Genomic DNA, 23,675 nt, shown 5'->3' on the forward strand with positions numbered 1-23,675 from the left:
AAGGTTGTGGATTCAAGTCCCATTCCAGGGACTTGAGCACAAAAAACTAGGGTGACACTCCAGTGGAGTGCTGCATAGTTGGAGGTGCTGTCTTTCGGATGAGATGTTAACCAGAGGTCTTGTCCGCTCTCTCAAATGAATGTAAAAGATCCCATGGCATTATTTCGAAGAAGAGCAGGAGTTATCCCTGGTGTCCTGGCCAATACTTATCCCTCAATCAACATGACAAAAACAGATTATCTGGTCATTATTGAAACACTCATAATAAAGGGTGAAACTGTGTACTGTGTGTAATGAGCAAGTGTGAACTTAGCTCCTTTAATAAGATTCCAGAGTGCAGGTACCTCGTGGGTGGCCTGCTTATATACTGTGCTCCCAAAGGATACTGGGATCCCTTGAGACTCCAACAAGTGGGCCATCTGGTGGTCTGGTGTAATGGAGGTTACAAAGGGTTAAATACATAACATCACACCCCTGTGAAGTCAACAGTACACTTATTTACAAGGTGAGACGATCTGGGGCTTTACGCTCCCTTGTTGATCGTTTTGATACAAATGCGGGTGTGGGTGAGTTGGTCAGTTCTTCACTGGGTTGTTGGGCAGCTGGCCTTGCCGGGCTGCTGGGGATGATGAGTTTGGTTTCGTGGTCAACCATGATGTCAGTTGCCACTTTTGTGTGTGTTGGAGGGCCAAAGTTGGTGGTGTCCTCTTTGGGTTGTTCGTAACTGTTGGTGAATTTGATTTGGTCCAAATGTTTTCTGTGCATTTGCCCATTGGCTAATTTGACCTGAAACACCCTCTTTGGCTGTGACCATGCCAGCAAGCCATTTGGGACCATGTCCATAATTGAGCACAAACACAGAATCATTGATTTCAATATCGCGTGACAAATTTGCGCGGTCATGGTACACACATTGTTGACGTCGCTTGCCCTCCATTTGATCATGGAGATCAGGGTGGACAAGAGAGAGCCTTGTTTTAAGCACCCTTTTCATGAGCAGCTCAGATGGGGGAACCCCGGTGAGTGAGTGGGGTCTGGTACGGTAGCTGAGCAGCACTCGGGACAACCGGGTCTGCAGGGAGCCTTCCAACACACGTTTCAAGCTTTGCTTGATGGTCTGAACTGTCCGTTCTGCCTGGCCGTTGGATGTGGGCTTGAACGGGGCAGATGTGACGTGTTTGATCCCGTTGCGGGTCATGAATTCCTTGACTTCAGCACTAGTGAAGCACGGCCCATTATCGCTGACGAGGACATCAGGCAAGCCGTGCGTGGCAAACATGGCTCGTGGGCTTTCAATGGTGGCAGTGGATGTGCTTACAGACATTATTGCACATTCAATCTATTTTGAGTAAGCGTCCACGACAACCAAAAACATTTTGCCTAGGAATGGGCCTGCATAGTCAACACTGATCCTCGACCACGGTTTGGATTGCCACGACCATAAACTTAGAGGTGCCTCTCTAGGTGTTTTGCTCAGCTGAGAGCAAGTGTTGCACTGGCGCACGCATGACTCTAAATCTGAGTCGATGCCGGGTCACCACACATGGGATCTGGCTATGGCTTTCATCATTATGATGCCTGGATGGGTGCTATGCAGTTCACATATGAATGTATCACTGCCTTTCTTGGGCAAGACCACGTGATTGCCCCACAATAGACAGTCCGCCTGCAGGGACAACTCGTCTTTGCATCTGTGGAACGGCTTAATCACCTCCTGCATCTCCATTGGGACTCCGGACCAGCTCCCATGGAGAACACAGTTTTTTTATCAAGGACACTAAAGGATCCTGGCTGGTCCAGGTCCTGATCTGGCGGGCCGTAACAAGGGACTTCTCGTTCTCGAATGCCTCCATGACCATGAGCAAGTCCGCTGGCTGTGCCATTTCTACCCCGGTGGTGGGCAATGGTAGCCGACTGTGAGCATCTGCGCACTTCTCTGTGCCCGGTCTGTGGCAGATTACATAGTTGTATGCCGACAGTGTGAGCGCCCATCTTTGAATGCAGGCAGAGGCATTGGTATTAATCCCTTTGCTCTCAGAGAACAGCGATATGAGCGGCTTGTGGTCAGTTTCAAGCTCAAACTTGAGGCCAAATAAGTATTGGTGCATTTTTTTACTCTGTAAACGCAAGCCAGAGCCTCTTTTTCAACCACGTTGTAGGCTCTTTCGGCCTTGGACAAAGGACACATAAGTGACCACTTGCAAAATCCCCGATTCGGTAGCCTGTTGTAGCACGCACCTGATCCCGTTTGACAATGCATCTCAAGCTAGCACTAATTGTTTACAAGGGTTATATAGGATAAGCAGTTTGTTAGAACACAACAGATTTCTGGCTTTCTTAAAGGCAACCTCTTGTGAATTCCCCTATACCCAGTCATCTCCCTTGTGCAGTAGTGCATCTAAGGGTTCTAGCAGGGTGCTTAACGTAGGTAGGAAATTATTGAAATAGTTAAAGAGTCCCAGCAACGACCGCAGTTCCGTCACGTTCTGTGATCGCGGCGTGTTCTTGATGGCCTCCGTCTTGGCGTCTGCTGCGATTCTCCTTCCCAAGAATTCAATGTCCTGTGCCAGGAAAACACACTTCAAGCATTTCAATCTGAGCCCACACAATCCAGCCGACTAAGAACCTCCTCCAGATTCTTCAGGTGCTCCATGGTGTCCTGACCTGTAACCAATATGTTATCCTGGAAGACCACTGTGCAAGGAACCGACTTTAGCAGGCTCTCCATGTTCCGCTGGAAGATTGCCGCGCCGACCGAATCCCGAACGGGATTGTAGATGAACAGACCTTTGTGCGTGTTAATCCAGGTGAGGCCTTTCGAAAACTCCTCCAGCTCCTGCGTCATGTAGGCCGAGGTCAGGTCCGGCTTGGTGAACGTCTTCCCTCCAGCCAGGGTCGCAAATAGGTCGTCTGCCTTGGGTAGCGGGTACTGGTCCTGCAGCAAAAAACGGTTAATCGTTAGTTTATAGTCCCCACAAATTCTAACCGTGCTGTTCTCCTTAAGTACCGGGACAATCGGACTGGCCCAGTCGTTGAATTCCACCGGCGCGATGATGCCTTCACGTTGCAGCCTGTCCAGCTCAATTTCCACTTTTACATGCATCATGTACGGTACCACCCGAGCCTTGTGGTGGATGGGTTGTGTACCGGGAACCAAATGGATCCTCACTTTTGCCCCCGAGAAGCTTCCAATGCCTGGCTCGAACAACGATGGAAACATGAGGCGTCATCGATGGACGAAAGCGCTCGGATGTCGTCCCAGTTACAGCGGATTTTTCCCAGCCAGCTTCTGCCAAACAACGTGGGCCATCCCCTGGCACAATCCACAGTGGGAGTTCATGTACTGCTCCATCATAGGAGACTTTGACTTCTGCACTGCCAATTACAGGGATTAGTTCCTTGGCGCAAGTCCTTAGTTTAGTGTGAATGGGGCTGAGCTTGGGCCTGTGTGCCTTCTTTCCCCACAGCCTGTCGAAGGCCTTTTTACTCATAATGGACTGACTTGCCCCCGTGTCCAGCTCCATAGATACTGGAATTCCATTCAGTTCAACTTTCAACATTATTAGTGCACATTTCGTAGTGAACGTGTGTACCCCGTACACTTCTGCCTCCTCAGTACGAGTCTCCAATTCAGCCTGATCCACTGTAGATCAATCTCCCTCTGCAATGTGGTGGTTTGCAGGGTTTGCAGCTCACCTGCAGATTCGTTGGAGGTGTCCCATTGTTCTGCAACCATTGCACGCATAGTGCTTAAAGTGGCATTGATGGGGCCGATGATCACCTCCGCAGCGCCAACAGGGTGTGAACTGCCTCGCACTCTGGGTTATCTGAGGTCGGGCCACAGCAGCCAGCGTGTACGTTCTGCCATATACATTTCTGCTCGAGACCGATGTTACTTTATACACAGTACTGACCGAAACGTCTTTATTCTGCGAAATCTGTTTGGTGTTGTCGCTGATGGACATAAATGCCTGGGCTATCGTTATGGCTTTACTTAGATTCGGAGTTTCTACAGTCAACAGTTTGCGAAGGATTGTCTCATATCCAATGCCCAGTACAAAAAGAGCTCTGAGCATTTGTTCTAGGAATCCCTCAAACTCACAATGTCCTGCAAGGCGCCTTAGTTCGACGGAGTAGCTCGCCACTTCCTGGCCCTCCCATCGTTGACACGCGTAGAACCAATATCTCGCCATCAAAACACTTTCCTTAAGATTTAAGTGCTCCAGGACCAGCGTACACAACTCTTCGTAGGATTTCTCTGTTTGTTTTGCCGGGGCCAGGAGATTCTTCATGAGGCCATAGGTTATTGCCCCACAGACAGTTAGGACAATCGGCATTCGTTTGGTAGTGTTCTCGTCCCCTTCCAGCTCGTTGGCCACGAAGTATTGGTCGAGTCTCTCCACGAAGGCTTCCCAATCGTCCCTTTCTGAGAACTTCTCCAGGATGCCGACTGTTCTTTGCATTTTCGCGCGGTTGTTTGTTACCTTGTGGCCAATTGATACAGGGTGAAACTGAGTACTGTGTGTAATGAGAAAGTGTGACCTTCGTTCCTTTAATAAGATTCCAGAGTGCAGGTACCTCGTGGGTGGCCTGCTTATATACTGTGCTCCCAAGGGATGCTGGGATCTCTTGGGACTCCAACAGGTGGGCCCTCTGGTGGTCAGGTGTCATGCAGGCTACACAGGGTTAAATACATAACAATTATCACATTGCTGTTTGTGGGAGCTTGCTTGTGCGCAAATTGGCTGCCGTGTTTTCATCATTACAAATGACTACACTCCAAAAACACTTTGAGATGTCTGGTGGTCGAGAAAGGCGCAATATGAATCCAAATTTTTCTTTCTTGCTAACTTATATTTGTTTTCAGTCTTTTAATGCATTGGAGGTGAAATTGGTCAACGACAGTAGTGCCTTCAATTGAAAAGATTATCGGACACAGTGAAAAGCGGGTTTCCAATTCATTATATGTCTATTTTGCGTTACTGGCATTGACCAATTTCACCCCTATTAAATTTAAATCATTGTCCTCCTCTTTAATTCCCTTCATGGCATCACCCTACTCTCCCTTTGCAACCTCCTGCAGCCTTACCCTGAATGCTATTGTCCTCTGACTCCGCCCCATTATATATTTTCCCTCCCTTCACCTCAGCAACCTTTAACGTGGGTTCATAAGAAGATAAGTACATAAGAAATAGGAGCAGGAGTAGGCCATACGACCCCTTGAGCCTGCTCCACCATTCAATAAGATCATGGCTGATCTGATCAGGGAATCAGTTCCACTTCCCTGCCCGCTGCCCATAACTCATTATTCCCTTATCGCTCAAAAATCTGTCTATCTCTGCCTTAAATATATTCAATGACCCAACCTTCACAGCTCTCTGGGGCAGAGAATTCCACAGATTTACAAACCTCTGAGAGAAGCAATTCCTCCTCATCTCAGTTTTAAATGGGCGGCCCCTTATTCTGCGACCATGTCCCCTAGTTTTAGTTTCCCCTATGAGTAGAAATATCCTCTCTGCACCTACCTTGTCGAGCTTGTAAGAGAAAGATTTGGCATTCGGGGTACCAGCGGGACAAGGGTTAAAATGCTGAATCCTGCTCCGACCCGTAAGGAGGTAAAAGGCCTCTCTTTGGCCTTGTACATTCCAGTACCAAGGCTCCAGAAGTTATTAATTCAATATGTACCAGGACATTAGATAATATTTCGACAGGATACGACGTGAGAACCGAAACAGACATTGATAAGACCTTGCGAAGAGGCTCGAGGCAGACTCACGGGTATCAAGGAGAATCAACAAATTCTGACCTAATGAAGTCATTATAGTCACGGCCTAAGGTGGTCATGAGGGTCTTGGCCTGTCAATCTAAAGTAGCACTGATAAGGTAGTCCAATTAGAGAAGTAGCACTGATAAGGTAGTCCAATTAGAGATCTATGGAGGTCTTACCAGGGAACAGAGGGGTTTTTGAAATGTATAAAAGTTGTATGATTGTGCTGTTCGGGGAGCATCTCCACTCACAGGCGGCTGTGATGGGAGGTGTTCCTGGACGTTCGTAATAAAAGATCGTTCTATCTTGCCATTCATCTCTGTCTGCTAACTTCGAGAACTGCTACGCGGGTTAGGACAAGCGTCGACCCTCTATATCAGGGGGCCCGCTCGTGGGAGGAGAAGCCTTCCCAATTCCCCCTACAGAGCCCCCTCATTATCTTATATCTTTCAATAAGATCACCTCTCATTCTTCTGAACTCCAATGTGTATAGGCTCAACCTACTCAACCTATCTTCATAAGTCAACCCTCTCATCTTCAGAATCAACCGAGTGAACCTTCTCTGAACAGCCTCCAATGCAAGTATATCCTTCCTTAAATACAGAAACCAAAACTGTACGCAGTGCTCTAGATGTGGTCGTACCAGTATCCTGTACAGTTGTAGCAGGACTTTTCTGCTTTTATACTCTATCCCCCTTGCAATAAAGGCCAACATTCCATTTGCCTTCCTGATTACTTGCTGTACCTGCATACTAACTTTTTGTGTCTCATGCACAAGGACCCCCAGATCCCTTTGTACTGCAGCACTTTGCAATTTTTTTCCATTTAAATTATAATTTGCTTTTCTATTATTTCTGCCAAAGTGGATAACCTCACATTTCCCCACAATGTACTCCATCTGCCAGATTTTTGCCCACTCACTTAGCCTGTCTATATCCCTTTGCAGATTTTTTGTGTCCTCCTCACAATTTGCTTTCCCACCCATTTTTGTATCATCAGCAAACTTGACTATATTACACTCGGTCCCTTCATCCAAGTCATTATTATAGATTGTAAATAATTGAGGATCCTGCGGCACCCCACTAATCACTGTTTGCCAACCAGAAAATTCACCATTTATCCCGACTCTCTGTTTACTGTTAGTTAGCCAATCCTCTATCCATGCTAACATATTACCCCCAACCTTGTGAACTTTTACCTTGTGCAGTAACCTTTTATGTGGCACCTTATCGAATGCCTTCTGGAAATCCAAATACACCACAGCAACTGGTTCCCCCTTATCTACCCTGCTCGTTACATCCTCAAAGAACTCCAGCATATTTGTCAAACATGATATCTCTTTCATAAAACCATGCTGATTCTGCTTGATTGAATTATGCTTTTCCACATGTCCAGCTACTGCTTCCTTATTAATGTACTCCAGTATTTTTCCCACGACAGATGTTAGACGAACTGATCTATAGTTTCCTGTTTTTTGTCTGCCTCCTTTTTTAAATAAGGGCGTTACATTTGGCTTTCCAATCCGCTGGGACCGCCCCAGAATCCAGGGAATTTTGGTAGATTACAACCAATGCATCCACTATCTCTGCAGTCACTTCTTTTAAGACCTTAGGATGTAAACCATCAGGTCCAGGGGACTTGTCCGCCTTTAGTCCCATTATTTTATCGAGTACTGCTTCATTAGTGATAGTGATCGTATTAAGTTCCTCCCTCCCTATAATGCCTTGATTATCCACTTTGGGATGTTTTTAGTGTCTTCTACTGTGAAGATCGATCCAAAATATTTGTTCAACGTCTCTGCCATTTCTTTGTTCTCCATTATTAATTCCCCTTTCTCATCCTCCAAGGGACCAAAATTTACTTTAGCCAATCTTTTCTTTTTTATGTACCTGTAGAAACTCTTACTATCTTTTTATATTTTGGACTAGTTTATTTTCATAATCTATCTTCCCTCTCTTTATCATTTTTTTAGTTGTTCTGTCCTGGTTTTTAAAACTTTCCCAATCCTCTGGCCTCCCATTAGTCTTGGACACATTGTATGCCCTTATTTTCAATTTTATACCATCCCTTATTTCCTTAGTTAGCCATTGATGGTTATCCCTTCTCTTACAACCTTTCCTTCTCATTGGGATATTTTTGTTGCGAGTTATGAAATATCTCCTTAAATATCTGCCACTGCTCATCAACCGTCCCATACTTTAATTTATTTTCCCAGTCCACTTTAGCCAACTCAGCCCTCATACCTTTGTAGTCTTCTTTATTTAAGCTTCGGACACTGGTTTGAGAACCAACTTTCTCACCCTCCATCTGAATTTGAAATTCAACCATGCTATGGTCACTCATTCCAAGGGGATCCTTTACTAGGAGATCATTTATTAATCTTGTCTCATTACACAATACCAGATCTAAGATAGCCTGTTTCCTGGTTGGTTCCGCAACGTATTGTTCAAGGAAACTATTCTGGATACACTCTATGAATTCTTCCTCAAGGGTACCCTAGCCAATTTGCTTTGTCGAATCAATATGAAGATTAAAATCGCCAATGATTATTGCTGTTCTTTTATTACAAGCCTCCATTATTTCTTAATTTATACTCAGTCGAACAGTGTAGCTACTGTCAGGGGGCCTATAGACTACGCCCACCAGCGACTTTTTCCCTTTATTATTCCTTATCTCCACCCAAATTCACCTCACTGGAACTCTTAGGCCATGCTGACATCACCATTTATGCTATATGCAAGTATAATCGGGAAAACATTTTCTTCCTCGCTGACTGCATATTGTAGGGCTTTTCTTTTCAAATTTGAAAGGTAGTATGAATGGTGCTATGTTTCAATCTATGTTATAGAGTGGACTACTTCCACATAATATAAACAGATATCCAGAAATTTTAGGCTACTAATGCTTCAACTTAAATAATGTAACTAATATTTTGATAACCTTCATCGACTGAGAGCCCCTGTAAACTGTTATATTCCTTCCCCACTCCTCTGCTAATTTATCCAATATAAACACTCCATGGTCTCAGAGGAAAACATTTAACTAAATCATAGTCCACAGAATCCCTGAATGTCACAACATCCTCCTCTGGCCAAACATCTCCCTCCCGATTAATTCCATGATTCATTGGAAGAGGATCCAATACCCTTTGCTTATTATGTGTGAGGGTAGCCTTTAAACATATGGATTAAGTCAAAATGATTTGGCCCATGGAAATGCTTTCCTGTAATACATTATTACATGTAATATAATTTGCATAGCCTGTTCTTTTCACTTATATTACCTTTCTTGTTATACCCTTTATAACATTTGCTTGTGGGTCTTTTATTTTGCATGTAACAATTAGTAGTTAAATTTATCTCCATGCCTGTCTTCTGCACATTCTTTATAATAATGTTTCTGCATTTCCCACATTAAAACAGTGACTAAGCTCCAAAAAGTACTTCATTGGCTGTAAAGCGCTTTGAGACATCCGGTGGTCGTGAAAGGCATCATATAAATGCAAGTCTTTCCTTTTTTGGGGGCATTATCTATTTGTGCTTCCCCACGTTTAAATCAGCTGTTCACCTCAACTCCAGATGAACTATGAATGATCGGCATGCATTTTGCCTGCAGAGTTTGTTTGTGGACATTCTGTCAGATCAAATATGTCCTCCTATTTCCCCATAACATGATCTATAAGGACCGACATGGATGGTCAGTGAAACAAACTTTTAAAATTTGATGCTGAGCCACCACCCCAAAATTTTGCACACCACACTGGATTAACAAGCTTGTCGGTGGCGAAATTCAGCCTCCCAAAAAGGCCTCTTACCGCCGGAAAGCGACGGCCAAGTGGCGGAAGCGAGTGACCGGCGATTTGTGGTCGAATGGCCGCCGCCAGCGAAATTGACCTTGTGGGTTTCTGCAGCGGTGTTCACTTCCACCCCGCTCCCCCCACTTCTGCCATGGTCTTGTGGATGCAGCCTTAAGGACATCATCAGAGCAGGCGCCGCTACCTCTCCGCCCCGGAAGCTATATTCAGTATAAACAATCGGCCTGATTGTGCCCCCGACAGCTTTTTGTGTCAGAGCATTGAGCAGGCTAGCTCAAGGCCATCAGCGGAGGTGAAAGGTGTGTTACTTGAATCGCCATATTTTCCAGTCAAAACATTTTCGGAATTGTGAAAATTTTCTCACTTGCCCTTTTGAGATCGGCATTGAATACTGGTGGCCTAGGGGCCTCAATCTGTACTCCATCGAGGCCTCATAATGAAGGTTGAGCCTGCAGAGGCAATGGGCTCAATGCTAGCAGGGGAACGCTTTGTGCACATTGTGCGAGGCAGGGAGGCACGCAGGAGAAGGCGACGCCATCGGCAACGGCTCCAGAAGCAGTGGGCAAGGGAGGCAGCAGACATGGCTGCCCAATATGGAGAAGGGCCTAGAAATGGCGACAGACTTCAAGGCAGAGAGGTAGACCAGGAAGGAACTGCCGTGAGGAGGGGGGGTCAGGTATGCTGACCCCCCCCACACTAGATAGTGGGCGATGAGGCAGGTGCTTGCCAGCATTAGCCTGCAGAGGCTGAGGATCATGAAGAGGATGATGGGGAAGGCAATCAGCCAGCTGCCATAGGAAGGGCCCAGAATAGATTTGGGGGAAGAAGCCCTATCGTGCAAGGTTCTACAGGCAGAAGCTTTCCTTCATGGAGCTCACAGATGACCAATGTCTCCGCAGGCTCCGATTTAGGAGGGACATCCTCAAGGAGCTGTGCAATCAGCTGCGCCCAGATCTGCAGCATCAGACAAAGCTGAAGACAGCTCTGAGCGTGGAAGCCAAGGTGACCATTGCACTAAACATTTATGCAACTGGCTCTTTCCAATCTGCAACTGCAGACATCTCTAACTTATCCCAGTTCTCCGCCCATCACTCCATCCATCTAGTAACAGATGTGTAATGATATAATTTATAGCGCCCTCTAGCTAGGAGGTATCGATATAATGTGTAATGCCCTCTAGCTAGGACGTCGATAGTCCTGGTTCTGTGTTGAAGAAACCTGCTTGCCAGATGAGGAACTCCATTTTAATCCTGCACATGGCTGTCTGAGATTGCCCAAATAAATAGAGTTAATTTGAACTACGAGTGTTCAAGAAACATAGAAACATGGAAAATAGGTGCAGGATGTAGGCCATTCGGCCTTTCGAGCCTGCACCACCATTCAATATGATCATGGCTGATCATGTGCTTCAGTACCCCATTCCTGCTTTCTCTCCATACCCCTTGATCCCTTTAGCCATAAGGGCCACATCTAACTTCCTTTTGAATATATCTAATGAACTGGCCTCAACAACTTTCTGTGGTAGAGAACTCCACATGCTCACAACTCTCTGAGTGAAGAAGTTTCTCCACATCTCGGTCCTAAATGGCTTATCCTCAGACTGTGACCCCTGGTTCTGGACTTCCGCAACATTGGGAACACTCTTCCTGCATCTAACCGATCCAATCCCATCAGAATTTTATATGTTTCTATGAGATCCCTTCTAATTCTTCTAAATTCCATTGACTATAAGCCTAGTTGATCCAGTCTTTCTTATAAGTCAGTCATGTCATCCTGGGAATTAGCCTGGTGAACCTTCGCTGCACTCTCTCAATAGCAAGAATGTCCTTCCTCAGATTAGGAGACCAAAACTGTACACAATATTCAAAGTGTGGCCTCACCAAGGCCATGTACAACTGTAGTAAGACCTCCCTGCTCCTCTACTCAAATTGTCTCGCTATGAAGGCTAACATGCCATTTGCCTTCTTCACCACCTGCTGTACCTGTATGCCAACTTTCAATGACTGATGTACCATGACACCCAGGTCTCATTGCACCTCCCCTTTTACTAATCTGTCACCATTCAGATAATAATCTGCCTTCCTGTTTTTACCACTGCTCTGCTTCAACTTTGGGGAAGTTTTGATGTACTCTGGAGATCTTTTAAGGTGATGTGAACATCGGAACAAACTATTTTTATCATACTGTGGATGATTGGAATTTTAGTGGGGACATTCCTTCGCAATATCATCGAGAAAACCATTGGAGTGCTTAAGCAGCGCTTAAAATGCCTGGGCCACTCAGGAGGTGAGCTTCAATACCACCCTGAGCAGGTAGCTCAATTTGTGGTGGCATGCTCTATGCTGCACAACTTGGCTATCAGGAGGGGACAAGAATTGCCAGAGGGACTGACGGTCCACCTTAGGAGAGAGAGGAAGAGGAGGACGAGAAGGTTGATGCTGACCTCGGGCCAGACAATCAGGATGACGCTGAAATCATGCCCCAGCACCCCTCTAGATCGCAGGAAAGGGCCCGTGGTGGCTACATAGCTGCAAGACTATTACGTCAGCAACTCATAAATGAGCGCTTTGCCTGAAAGAACGTTGATGGTATTTACAAGGTTGACACACTGCTGGGTGTGCAGTTATAAGAACATAAGAACATAAGAATTAGGAACAGGAGTAGGCCATCTAGCTCCTCGAGCCTGCTCCGCCATTCAAAAAGATCATGGCGGATCTGGCCGTGGACTCAGCTCCACTTACCCGCCCGCTCCCCATAACCCTTAATTCCCTTATTGGTTAAAAATCTATCTATCTGTGATTTGAGTACATTCAATGAGCTAGCCTCAACTGCTTCCTTGGGCAGAGAATTCCACAGATTCACAACCCTCTGGGAGAAGAAATTCCTTCTCAACTCAGTTTTAGATTGGCTCCCCCGTATTTTGAGGCTGTGCCCCCTAGTTCTAGTCTCCCCGACCAGTGGAAACAACCTCTCTGCCTCTATCTTGTCTATCCCTTTCATTATTTTAAATGTTTCTATAAGATCACCCCTCATCCTTCTGAACTCCAACAAGTAAAGACCCAGTCTACTCAATCTATCATCATAAGGTAACCCCCTCATCTCCGGAATCTGCCTGGTGAATCGTCTCTGTACCCCCTCCAAGGCTAGTATATCCTTCCTTAAGTAAGGTGACCAAAACTGCACGCAGTACTCCAGGTGCGGCCTCACCAATACCCTGTACAGTTGCAGCAACACCTCCCTGCTTTTGTACTCCATCCCTCTCGCAATGAAGCCCACATTCCATTCGCCTTCCTGATTACCTGCTGCACCTGCAAACTAACTTTTTGGGATTCATGCCCCCAGGTCCCTCTGCACCGCAGCATATTGTAATTTCTCCCCATTCAAATAATATTCCCTTTTACTGTTTTTTTTCCCCCAAGGTGGATGACCTCACATTTTCCGACATTGTATTCCATCTGCCAAACCTTAGCCCATTCGCTTAACTTATCTAAATCTCTTTGCAGCCTCTCTGTGTCCTCTACACAACCCGCTTTCCCACTAATCTTTGTGTCATCTGCAAATTTTGTTACACTACACTCTGTCCCCTCTTCCAGGTCATCTATGTATATTGTAAACAGCTGTGATCCCTGTGGCACACCACTAACCACCAATTTCCAACCTGAAAAGGACCCATTTATCCCGACTCTCTGCTTTCTGTTAGCCAGCCAATTCTCGATCTATGCTAATACATTTCCTCTGACTCCGTGTACCTTTATCTTCTGCAGTAACCTTTTGTGTGGCACCTTATCGAATGCCTTTTGGAAATCTAAATACACCACATCCATCGGTACACCTCTATCCACCATGCTCATTATATCCTCAAAGAATTCCAATAAATTAGTTAAACATGATTTCCCCTTCATGAATCCATGCTTCGTCTGCTTGATTGCACTATTCCTATCTAGATGTCCCGCTATTTCTTCCTTAATGATAGTTTCAAGCATTTTCCCCACTACAGATGTTAAACTAACCGGCCTATAGTTACCTGCCTTTTGTCTGCCCCCTTTTTTAAACAGCGGCGTTACATTAGCTGCTTTCCAATCCACTGGTACCTCCCCAGAGTCCAGAGAATTTTGGTAGATTGTAACGAATGCATCTGCTATAACTTCTGCCATCTCTTTTAATACCCTGGGATGCATTTCATCAGGACCAGGGGACTTGTCTATCTTGAGTCCCATTAGCCTGTCCAGCACTACCTCCCTTGTGATAGTGATTGTCTCAAGGTCCTCCCTTCCCACATTCCCGTGACCAGCAATTTTTGGCATGGTTTTTGTGTCTTCCACTGTGAAGACCGAAGCAAAATAATTGTTTAAGGTCTCAGCCATTTCCACATTTCCCATTACTAAATCCCCCTTCTCATCTTCTAAAGGACCAACATTTACTTTAGTCACTCTCTTCCGTTTTATATATCGGTAAAAGTTTTTACTATCTGTTTATATGTTTTGCGCAAGTTTACTTTCGTAATCTATCTTTCCTTTCTTTATTGCTTTCTTAGTCATTCTTTGCTGCCGTTTAAAATTTTCCCAATCTTCTAGTTTCCCACTAACCTTGGCCACCTTATACACATTGTTTTTTAATTTGATACTCTCCTTTATTTCCTTGGTTATCCACGGCTGGTATCCCTTCTCTTACCGCCCTTCTTTTTCACTGGAATATATTTTTGTTGAGCACTATGAAAGAGCTCCTTAAAAGTCCTCCACTGTTCCTCAATTGTGCCACCGTTTAATCTGTGTTCCCAGTCTACTTTAGCTAACTCTGCCCTCATCCCACTGTAGTCCCCTTTGTTTAAGCATAGTATGCTTGTTTGAGACACTACTTCCTCACCCTCAATCTGTATTACAAATTCACTCATTCCAAGAGGATCTTTTACTCAGAGATCGTTTATTATTCCTGCCTCATTACACAGGACCAGATCTAAGATAGCTTGCTCCCTTGTAGGTTCTGTAACATACTGTTCTAAGAAACAATCCCGTATGCATTCTATAAATTCCTCTCCAGGCTACCCCGTGCAATTTGATTTGACCAATCGATATGTAGGTTAAAATCCCCCATGATTACTGCCATTCCTTTTTCACATGCCTCTATTATTCCCTTGAGGATTGTCCGCCCCACCGTGAAGTTATTATTTGGGGGCCTATAAACTATGCCCATCAGTGACTTTTTCCCCTTACTATCTCTAATCTCCACCCACAATGATTCAACATTTTGTTCATTAGAGCCAATATCATCTCTCACAACTGCCCTGATATCATCCTTTATTAACAGAGCTACCCCATCTCCTTTCCCTTCTTGTCTATCCTTCCGAATTGTCAGATACCCCTGTATGTTTAATTCCCAGTCTTGGCCACCCTACAACCATGTTTCTGTAATGACCACCAAATCATACCCATTTATAATGATTTGTGCCCTCAACTCATTTACTTTATTTTGAATGCTGCGTGCGTTTAGGTCGAGTGTTTTAATACTAGCTTTTAAACCATGATTTTTAGTTTTGACCCCTCCTGCAGCCCCTTTATATTCATACATATTGTTCCTTCCTATCACCTTGTGGTTTACACTTACCCCAGTGCTACTCTGCTCTGTTGCCTCCTGCCTTTTGCATTCTTTCTTGGGGTCCTGTTCATCTGAGCTCTCACCCACTCTAACTAACTCAGAGCCCTCTCCTGTGTTCCGAATACTCCTCGCATTGAGGCACCGAGCTTTCAGGCTTGCCTTTTTATTACACTTTGACCCTTTAGAATTTTGCTGTACATTGGCCCTTTTTGTTTTTTGCCTTGGGTTTCTCTGCCCTCCACTTTTAATCATCTCCTTTCTGTCTTTTGCTTCTGTCTCCATTTTGTTTCCCTCTGTCTCCCTGCTTTGGTTCCCATCCCCCTGCCATATTAGTTTAACTCCTCCCCAACAGCACTAGCAAACACTCCCCCTAGGACATTGGTTCCGGTCCTGCCCAGGTGCAGACCGTCCGGTTTGTACTGGTTCCACCTCCCCCAGGTGTTCGAATGCCCCAGGAATTTGAATCCCTCCCTGCTGCACCACTGCTCAAGCCACGTATTCATCTGAGCTATACTGCGATTCCTACTCTGACTAGCACTAGCACTAGCACGTGGCACTGGTAGCAATCCCGGGATTACTACTTTTGAGGTCCTACTTTTTAATTTAGCTCCTAGCTCCTTAAATTCGTCTCGTAGGACCTCATCCCTTTTTTTAACCTATGTCGTTGTTACCAATGTGCACCACGACAACTGGCTGTTCTAACTCCCTTTTCGGAATGTCCTGCACCCGCTCCGAGACATCCTTGACCTTTGCACCAGGGAGGCAACATACCATCCTGGAGTCTCGGTTGCGGCTGCAGAAACGCCTATCTAATCCCCTTACAATTGAATCCCCTATCATTATCGCTCTCCCAGTCCTGCCCTCCTGTGCAACAGAGCCAGCCACGGTGCCATGAACTTGGCTGCTGCTGCCCTCCCCTGATGAGTCATCTCCCTCAACAGTACTCAAAGCGGTGTATCTGTTTTGCAGGGGGATGACTGCAGGGGACCCCTGCACTACCTTCCTTGCACTGCTCTTCCTGCTGGTCTTCCATTCCGTAGCTGGCTGTGGACCCATCACCTGCGGTAAGACCAACTCGCTACACGTGCTACTCACGTCATTCTCAGCATGCCTCAGCATTCACACATCAATGGTGTGCATCACCTTGGTGACAGTTAAAGTTTAAGTTGATAGAAGTTACGTGTAATGATACCTTTTGATGTTAAGGAATCACCAGTGTATAACAGTGCAGCTATCTGAGCCAATGCGCAACAAGGTTATGTTAAATAAAAAACATTTAAACCGACCATTTGTCTGAAATCATAAGTATATCTGTAAAAACCAACCCTTTTGCCCCCCCCCAACCCCCGCTTCTCATCTCCACCTCCCCCGTCCCCTTCCCCTCCTGACTCCAAGCCGCCTGGCCGAGGAGCTCCTTCATTGGCGCTGCTTCATTGGGCTCAAGTTGCGATTCGTTTAGAATGCAATTTTCGACATTTAGTTTCCTCCAATTCTAGTGAGTTAGAATAGTTTCGTTTTAGAACAGTTTTTTTTTCAAAAGGGGGCGTTACCAGCCACTTACATCTGTTTTGCAAGTTTCGGCAGCGAAAACTTACTCCTAACTAACTTAGAATGGAATAAGCGTAGATTTTTGTACGCTCAGAAAAACCTTGCCTACACTTTATAAATTAGGCGTAGGGAACGAGAGATGGGGGGAAGGGAAGTTTACAAGCATTAAACACTTCACTTTTAAAAATAAAGAGCCATTCATCATTAATAAATGAAAAATAAATCAATAAATCAACCAATAAATCAATCCCCAAAAAATTAAAAAATTAAAAATAAAAAAGATAATAAAAAATCAATCAATAAATAAACAAATACATTTCTATTCACTTACTAAAACACCGGGAGCCCTCCAAATAGTGTGCTGGGATGGGGCCCCCCAGGGAATGTCTGTTGGGTGGGCCCCGCCACCGACCAGGACTTCGGGCGGGTCCCTCCGCCGACCAGCACTTCAGGTGGGGCCTGCCCTCAGCAGATGACGGACCGCCGCCCAGGACTTCGGGCGGGCCCCGCCGCCAACATCGAGGACTTTGGGCGGGGCCCGCCTCCAGCGAGATGCCGGCCGGGCGGGCTGCCGCGGAAGAGATAAGTGCTGTCAGGCCACTTGGTCCAGGATAGGGGTGACATCCCTTCAGCCAGGGATAGGGTCATCGCCCGGACATTCTGGGAGGGCCAGGAGCTATTGCTCACGTGCGCAGCCTCCTCTGCACATGCGCGCAGCCGGCGGCACTGTTTTTGGCGCAGGGCTATAGCTCCACCCCCAGAAGCTCCCGCTGCGCCGCGCTGAGCTGGAAACAGCCCTACAGATATCGGAGAATCGCGAGGTAAATATTTGGCAGTTTTTCAGTTCTACAAATTAGGCGGGCCTCTCCGATGTGCGGCCTTCTAGCGGAGATCCGAAACTTGAGCCCATTGGGGGGGTGGGAGGGGGGATGACGGCTGAACCGCTGCTTGGATGGATACGGGAGAGGACGGTCCCGAGGTGGGAACGTGCTCCGAGCCAGTAGCAAGATGTTGCTTCTGGCTCTCATGTGTTGTTGGCAATGGGGGTGTGGCACCTTGGGGTGCAGTGCTGCGCTCTGGGACCACTGGGAGCCCTCTGCCACCAGTGTTCCTGGCTAACAGCTCCAGGGCCTCCTCCACCCCTTCCATGTTAGAAATTATTTGTTGGACACAAACTCAGTGCCAACTATGTTCTTGGTGCTTAGTAGGCTTTTTGCTGCTGGTGAATCTCCCTCGTGCCTCCCACATCAGCCAAACAAGCACACACCACAGCCACACACGCTTTTAGTCTCTCTCTGCTCTCTTTCTCTCTCTGTCTCCTGTTCTGCGCAAGTAATGATGACCCCTAACCTCATGAATCGTGGGAAACGAGCGTAGCCATGCCATTGCTCAGGACAGTGACACTTTATGGCAGAAAGTCAGAGAGATTTAATGCTAACACCCATTTCAGATCGCTCGCCGTAACGTCCAATTTTTAAAATGGAGACTAGGGGCTTTGAAAATGGGCGACAAGTCAGCGATGTGAAACCTCACGCCGGAAATAGGGCGATCTGCACAAAAGTGTAAAATCTAGCCCTATGTTTGAAAGTGTGAAACATGTAACACCTATCAATGGAGCCAACCAAAAGAAGCATTGATAAGTCATGACCTCCCTCAGAGACCGTGGGAAAACATTGGTTGTGACATATTCACACTCGACGGCAAAGACTACTTAAGCACAGTGGGCTACTACTCGGTCTATTTGAGATAGACAATCTGCATGGAAAGAAAGATGCCACTGTCATCAGCAAACACCTCAAGAAACACTTCTCTAACCACGGTATTCCAGGCGAGGTTCAATCCGATAACGGACCTCCCTTCAACTCACAACAGTTCACAAACTTTACAACAAAATACGAATTCGATCACACAACATGCTCACCAGAATATCCACAAAGCAACGGAAAGGTTGAGAATGTGGTTAAGCTTGCAAAGCGGTTAATCAAGAAGAAAAGAAAGACTGTGGTGACTTCCACATGAACCTTTCCACCTGGCGAAACACACGAACCGAAGGCCTTCATAGTTCGCCAGCGCAATGCTTACTCGGTCACTGCACAAAGACAAACATACCAATCGCAAACAAACTACTCAAACCAAGGATCGTTCACGATGTCATCGTCAACAAAGAAAGGAACCATGCCAAACAAGCACACTACCACAACAGAGTGCTACAGCACTTCCGACACTGCAGGAAGGAGAAACAGTGAGACTCAAACAAACACGAGAAAGCAAAGAGTGACAAAAAGCTCAGGTTCAGAAACAAGTCGGCATTCAATCATATCAGGTCATTACAGAAGATGGCCGTGAGTATCGCAGAAATAGGAAACATCTGAGAAAGAGCGCTGAGACATTCATCGAAACTCCAGAGATCTCAGTGACACCCACAGATGATCCGCTACCAACACAGCCAACTAACTCGTGAAACAGCACTTCATCAACAACATGTGAAAACAGGGATATGTTGCCTGATATTTCCCCTCCGAGCATTGATAAATGGACTAAAGCGATCAGTGCACAGAACACCACTGAAACAACCAATTTGAGGCGAAACAACAGAATCCGCACAACACCAAAATACCTGGAGCACTATGTACAGAAATAAGAAATCATGGACACTTGACACTTGGATAAATATGACAAGGGTTTTGTTGTTGTTTGTTAAACTTGTCATTGTTTACTATATCTATTCATGAGAAGTTAATTACCAGTTTATATTGAAGCTCACTTTAATTCATGTTGTTTCTTATGAAAGGAAAGGTGCAACGATATAATGTATAGCACCCTCTAGCTAGGAGGTATCAATATAATGTATAGCACCCTCTAGCTAGGAGATCCAGAGTCCTGGACCTTTGTTGAAGAAACCTGCTTGTCGGACGAGGAACTCCATTTTAATCCTGCACATGGCTGTCTGAGAGCTCCCAAATAAATAGTTAATTTGAACTACGAGTGTTCAAGAGACTAAAATACAAGATGCTCTCTACAAGAGAAGGCTGGAATACATTTCTTTCCCAATGACCAGGGAGAAGCAGGTGGAGCGGCAGATCGGCCTTATGCAGATTGCAGGGTTCCCCACGGTGCAGGGTGCCATCAGCTGCACATATGTTGTACTGAGGGCACCATAAATCCATGCAGAGATGATCATGAACCGAAAGGGATTTCACTCACTCAACATGCCTCAGCTGCCACTGCCCTCAAGGTTGTCCTCCAGACTTGGCCTCTCATTCTCCACATCAGCATTTCCCTGGCCTCAGCTGTTACTGTCCTCAAGGCTGTCATCCTGCCTTGCCCTCCCACTTGCACCAGTGCTAGGACCCTCGCCTTGGCTCTCACTCGGCCTATCACCTGCAAGCATAAATGGCACAAGGGCTGCCATGAAGGGGAGGTAGGGAATTGATGCATGGAGGAAATGCACAGTAGGCACTGCCGCTTTCAGGGCGAGAAGGCCTTCACATGCCCATGCTGCCACAGCGGGATTGGCAGTACCGGAGACCACAGGGAAGGTAGCATGTCTGCCCACTAGTGCCTCGACCCTCTCTTCCAATGGTGTGAGGACCTGTATCTCAGCCTCGCCACCACCCATCCTCCTTTGCTCCATGCGGTTGTGAGCAACCTTGGCCTGCAAAACAAAGAATGCTTGCTGAGTAGCAGTGTGATGAGGCATCAGAAATGAGTGCACAACAGTGTGTCCCTGACATGCAGCTGTAACTATGACATGAAAGGGATCCTGCATTGTGAGAAGATACACATATATACATATATATATATGTCCAGGCCTCAACAATGAAATGCTGCTTCAGTGACTATATAGTGAAGGTGGGAAATAAGGGAAGGATGAAGGAGAGGCTCGCATATGGAAGGTTGCAGTTGGTGGAACAGGTACTCACTTTCATCAAATGAATGATGCTGTTCATCCTTTTCCGGCATTGGATGGCGGTCCGATCATGAATGGAGGCCCCTGAGGCCTCCACAGCTATCTTTCTCCAGGCATTAGTAAACACTTCCTGAGTCGGTCTGCCTGCATCAGGTTACAGGACTTGCCTCCTTCCCTCCACAGCCTGCATGAGTGTCTCCAGCTTGGCATCTGAGAAATGGATCGCCCTCCTTCCTACTGGTGCAGCAGCCATGGCTTTAACTGAAAGGCCTTCCCTGCTGAGGGCCCAGCTGTAAACCCTGCCCTTTAAAGCCAGGGACCAGCTGGCTCATTAGCAGTTGAACACCGGTAGATGAATTTCGCGGTTCAAAGGCCGCAGCCCGCTCCCCACCCGCACCGCTGGCAACTGCCAATTCCCGCCAGACAACACCGTTGGCCGCCATTTTTTATAAAAAGCTGAATTTCGATCGAATGGCCGCTGTGACCATTGTGGCGGTAATGGCGGCCAAAAAAGTGTTCGGTGCACCCCATTTCGGGCGGACCTAAATTTCTACCCTGTCATTTTTAATTTTGGTATCTTCCTAGATGCTTGAGAAGTGTCCTTTCGGAATTCGCTGGTCATAGGTCGTGACACTGCTGAACACCTGCACAACCTGGAAGAGGTTCTACGTCGTCTGGACAAAGTGGGGCTCTGGCTGAAACGTTAAAATTGCGTCTTCATGGCACTGGAAGTCAAATTCCTGGGAAAGAAGATTGCTGCAGACAGCATCAGGCCTGCGGACTCGAAACCAGAGGCCATCAAAAATGCACCCAGACCCCAGAATATGATGGAGCTGCATTCGTTCCTTGGTCTTCTCAATTACTTTGGTAATTTCTTACCTAAATTGAGCACATTATTAGAGCCACTGCACATGCTGCTCAGAAAACTAGGTCCAGGGCCTTCGAGAAGGCTAGAAATCTGCTTTGTTCCAACAAATTGCTGGTACAGTATTGGCCAGTGATGCTTCATCACATCGGGTTGGTTGCATGCTCCAACAATCCAATGAATCGGGCAAACTACAACCCATTGCATACGCATCGAGAAGCATGTCTAAAGCTTCAGCCTGCGTATCTGGGGCTAAAAAGATGCACCAGTATCTGTTTGTGCTTCGTTTCGAGCTTGAAACCGATCACAAGCTGCTCTATCTTTGTTTTCAGTGCATAGAGGTATCAATACCAACGCATCGTCACACATCCAGAGGTGGGCGCTGATATTACCTGGCACCGAGAATTGTGCTGAAGCATTGAGCCGTTTACCATTGCCCACGCCGGAGGTGGAAATGCCACAGCCCGCAGACCTACTGTTGGTCATGGATACCTTTGAGAGTGAAGGGTCGCTTGTCACTGCTCAACAAGTTAGGACCTGGACCAGCCAGGATTCGATCTTATCGGTTGTAAAGCATGTCCTTAGTGGTGGTTGGTTGGCCATTCCCAGGGAAGTGTGTGATGAGACCAAACCTTACAACCTTCGCAAAGACAAACTATCCATTCAATCATTGCGTGCTATGGGGTAATCGTGTTGTTATGCCCAAGAAAGGCAGGGAGAGTTTTGTACGGAATTTACACAGTACCCATCCCGGTAGTGTGACGAAGAAGGCTATTGCCATGTCTTACGTTTGGTGGACTGGCATTGACTCTATTTTGAAGTCATGTGTGCATCAGTGCAACACTTGCATGCAGTTAAGCAATGCACCAGTGGAATCTCCACTAAGTCTGTGGTCGTGGCCATCCAAACCATGGTCGAGGATCAACATTGACTATACAGGTCGTTCCAGGGCAAAATGTTTTTGGTGGTGGTGGTGCGTATTTCAAATGGATAGTGTTATGTATGTAAACCAGTAAATATCATGTCTAACCACCAGAGGGCTTATGCACTGGAGTCCCAAGGGATCCCACAATCCCTTGGGAATACCTGTATATAAGGAGGCCTCACAGGCTGGAGAGGCACTCTGAGATCTGTAATAAAGGACTACGGTCACACCTTGCTTTAAGCTTGCAGTATCTAGTCTGACTCTTTATTCAAAACTCAACAACTCGCGACGAGATACAGATGACGAACCCCACCGCAACAATGCAGAGAACAGTGGGCATGCTGGAGAAATTTTCAGAGGCAGATTATTGTGAAACATTTGTGGAACAACTCGACCAATACTTCGTGGCCAACGAGCTGGAAGGAGAAGGGAACGCTGCCAAACGAAGGGCGATCCTCCTCACCGTTTGCGGGGCACCAACGTATGGCCTCATGAAAAATCAGCTCACTCCAGCGAAACCCACAGACAAGTCATACGATGAGTTGTGCACACTGGTCTGGGAGCATTTTAACCCGAAGGAAAGCGTTCTGATGATGAGGTATCGGTTCTACACGTACAAGAGGCCAGGAAGTGGCGAGCTACGTCGCCGAGCTAAGGCGTCTTGAAGGACATTGCAAATTTGAAGGACATTTGGAGCACATGCTCAGGGACTTCTTTGTACTTGGCATTGGCCATGAAGTAATACTTTGCAAACTCTTAAATGTAGAGACCCCAACCTTGAGTAAAGCCATAGCGATAGCACAGGCGTTTATCGCCACCAATAACAATACCAAACAAATTTCTCAGCACACAAGTGCTGCTGCAAGTACTGTGAACAAAGTAATGTTGTTTTCGAATCATAACATACAGGGCAGGACTTACACACCTGCAGCTTCACGATCCGCAGATGACTCAGAGTCCACCATCAAGGGTGGTGAATGCAAGGCCATTAACACCTTGTTGGCGCTGCGGAGGTGATCATCGTTTCCATTCATGCCGTTTCAAAGGATACATTTGCAAGGGCTGTGGAGCAATGGGACACCTCCAACATATGTGCAGGCGAGCTGCAAACCCTGCTAATCCTGCAAACCACCATGTGGCAGAGGAGGACAGATCCACGGTGGATCACGACAAACCAGGCCTCAGACCGAGGAGGCAGAGGTATATGGGGTGCACACATTTAACACAAAGTGCCCCCGATAATGATGACGATTG

This window comes from Pristiophorus japonicus, chromosome 10 (assembly GCF_044704955.1).
Source record: "Pristiophorus japonicus isolate sPriJap1 chromosome 10, sPriJap1.hap1, whole genome shotgun sequence".
Classification (NCBI taxonomy): Eukaryota; Metazoa; Chordata; class Chondrichthyes; family Pristiophoridae; genus Pristiophorus; species Pristiophorus japonicus.